Below are 3,505 nucleotides of genomic sequence, written 5' to 3'. Positions count from 1 at the left end.
CAAAACAAAAAAAAAAACCTCATTGCTGCTGGTTGATGTCTTTTCTGGTAGAGTTGGATGAAGTGGTGATGTTTTTTTTTATCCTGCAAATGAGGCACTATGATGTTTTAGAAATAGCTTCACAGTGATGAGAGCTGTCAGGCGTCGTCCAGATGGTCACACCTGTGTGCACAGCTGTGTGGAATAGCTGTGAATTTAATAGAGAAATAAGCACAAAGTCACTCATTCAATTGGCAATAAGGTTATTTTTGAAATCCTATAAAAGGGCCGTATCATCATCAAAACAGTGAACCATTCAGTGTGTAATGAATTACTGCTAGACACTCTGCATATGCTGCAGTGTTCACCATTCAAAAAAAAAAGAAAAGAAAAATCGACTCCTGCATTTTATTGAGCCGCAGCCCAACTCACTGACCCATGCTGTTTGTGGCTTATGCATATCTGCTGAGCTATGTCAATCAACTCTTAATGTGCATTAGGTTCTGCTTCTAATGTTGACATGGAGGTCATTAATTCAAATCAAGGACACCTTTGTAATAGACTTGTATCAAGCAAATACAGTGGCTGTTAGTTTGCAAACAGCTTAGCAAGCAGCGAGCGTTCCTCCTGCTTTGATTCGATGCTAAGTGCTTCATCAATCACAATCCCAGACAGATCATTAGAGGCTTCTAGGATGACAAGACCAGCCAAAACATCTACAGCAGATTGCTCCCGACCACCCCTCAAACCTTTAATTACGCCAGAGGTTGGCAGTTATCAAAGACATGCCGTGATAAGTGACTCACTCAATAGTAGCCGTTACTTAAAGAAAGTTGTTAGTGTCAGGGTTTTAAATGACTTGCATTACAGCATGTCACAACCAAAGCAGCTTTTTTTTTTTTTTTTTTTTTTTTTTTTTTTTTTTTTTTTTTAATCATTGTACAGAAAAGGTGATACTCAACATAGTGCATTGGGCAGATCATTTGTATTTCATAACAAAGGATTTAACACAATTATTTTTTTAAGTGGTACACTTTGTAGCCAGATGTTGTCTTACCATGACATTCGGTACAAATATTACATTTTCCTTAGCGCCACCATCAGGTCAAAATTTCAACTGTATTTCGTGTTTAGTGCTGATAAGCAAATCTTTGCTTGCTATAAATAATATACTTAACACAGATGGGTATAATAGTGTCCATTTTAAGTACATAATTGGCATGTTAGCATAGTGACAATAGCTAGTATGTCTGGAACTAGTGTGCTGTAAGTCAAACAGTCCCTCCAGAGGATCAAGATCTCTCGGTCGCAATTATTAACACAAATTCAAGTAATCTCCGCAACATTTGCCAGAGCTTGCAGTTTTGCAACATTCACATGATTTTTCCGCTAAAATATACTCGATAGAAGCTTTGCTGAAAGTATTACGGCATAAAGTAGCCTCTCCACAAAAAAACCTCACGAACAAAAATAACTCCTCATTTGCAATCAGCTTAGCTCTTTTTTTTAGGAGCATATATACAGTAGGCCTATGTGCTGAAATAATATTACATTTCATTTTCATTAATATGAAGTAAACAGCATCCAAAGCTCTTATTTTGACTGCAGATGAAGCCTTTGTATTCTGTTATGAGTCACAGACTGCCTGTTCTGGTTAGAAGGTTAGAACTAAAATATTTCTGTGATGTGCAGCGTGCTTATTGTCAAAGAAAGTGAACATATTACTCTTTATCAGGTAGTTTCTAAAAATAATCTATGGTTTTTCCTCAATTTACAACTTTTTGTAATACCCACAATTCTATTGCAAAAAACTCTGTTATTTTTGAGAAAATCCACTGCGAAATCAAACATTTTTGATTGCAGCAATCACAAAAATACTCTACAACTCCCTGAGGGACAAGCAGAGCTGCTGCTGGCAGAGCTGGTAGCCTGCTTGTAGACTCTTTTTAGAGAATAACACAATAAGGAACCATCATTTCCACAGTAGTTTTGCTCTATATGCAGTAAGAGTAATACATAAATACATTTGGAATGGCAGTATTATTTGCCAACAAACCAAAACCAACACTGGATTATCCTCCAAAAAAGTCAGTGTGGGCACAGCTTAACATCCTGCATTTAAACGCTAATTCCTACACAACTCCAAAAAAGAGTCACGTCATTGCATTTGTTGTAATGACGTGAACTTAAGGGGATTTACTGATAAGAATATCCTTATCCTCGAACAACCTGTTGCTCAACTGCAGCTCCTCTGAGCCCAAGATTAGACCGTTGCAGATGCACTGTGCAGGTCCCAGCAAGCACACTCATCTCTGTCTCAAATAAATAAAGGCTGTAAATGGGAATTTGTTCAGCGTGTTCTCATATTGTAAGCAAACCTGCCCTTTTGTCCTTCCTGCCCACCTGCTTAATGGAAACAATGTGCTGCGCCAATGTAGCACCTTGGGAATGATGGGTAATGTGCGCGCTTATGTGTCTCTGTGCAAGGCTGATTGTGCCGCAGGATGGTTCGTTATCTTCCAGATGAGCGGCCGTGTGATACATACCAGAGCAGACAGGGTCGCAGGGTGACTGTCGCAGGCCCTTCACCTGTGTGTGCACCGACAGAGGGGATCCTAGAGAGAGCATGTCTAGACATGCAGGTCCCTCATGAGTTACTCTGGAGTCCAAGTGCCCCCTGGTGAGCAGAGGGGAGAAAAGTCCCTGAGAGATGAGTTCAGGGTAATTTCACTTTCCACTGACTTTGTCAACATTCAAAAATTGTCTACACACCCAATTTTCCAGTCTAATTATAATTCAAAATCCCAGATCACCCGTGAACCATACTACACAAATAAATATTCAGCATATTTCGATATAGCCCCCAGCTTTATCCCCCCCTCCCGTGTTCAGTTCAGGATATAGATCCAGTGTAGCATCAATGACTGTTTGCCTTGGGAGAGTTGTAGTGCTTATTCCAGCAGACAGAGGGGGGAGATCACATGAATATCATATCCCAGTGGAGCTGTAGCTTTGGCTGCTGTTTAAAGCCTAATCAATGAAAGAAACATGACCCATGTCTATCTGTTGTGCATAAGACGACAAGCTGTTTCTGGGAAAAACTGCATGCTGTGTATGATTCAGGAAAGAGATGGTATGTAGAAAGGCTATCTACGCAGATACGGTATCATTTGTGAAGGATTTACAGCACTGTTAGGCATATCATTTAATGACTACATTTAACACCTGGGCAAATTGTTGAACAGCGCAGCAGCAAAATGCAACAGAAGCTCCGTGGATTTGAGCTTGCTGACTATGGAGATTTGAGTGATTTAGCTGCAGGCACTGGCTACCTTCAATGTCCAAAGCTATTAGTGATTCCTGTACGACTAAAGCGCTGCTCCAGGGTACCCATTTCCTTGCATTAATGTCTACCTTCCACCACAGCAAATCAAAGGCTCATTTCAATGCCTCTGCCTACCTCAGTATACTCCCTAAATAACACAGGTTAGAGGGCTCAGGGGCTTTCGATGGCCTGAATGAAATG

The sequence above is a fragment of the Embiotoca jacksoni genome, unplaced genomic scaffold, assembly GCF_022577435.1.
Source record: "Embiotoca jacksoni isolate LCO1_2020_lvr unplaced genomic scaffold, fEmbJac1.0.p SCAF_12, whole genome shotgun sequence".
NCBI classification, from domain to species: domain Eukaryota; kingdom Metazoa; phylum Chordata; class Actinopteri; family Embiotocidae; genus Embiotoca; species Embiotoca jacksoni.
Note: the sequence above shows the minus strand (reverse complement) of the source record.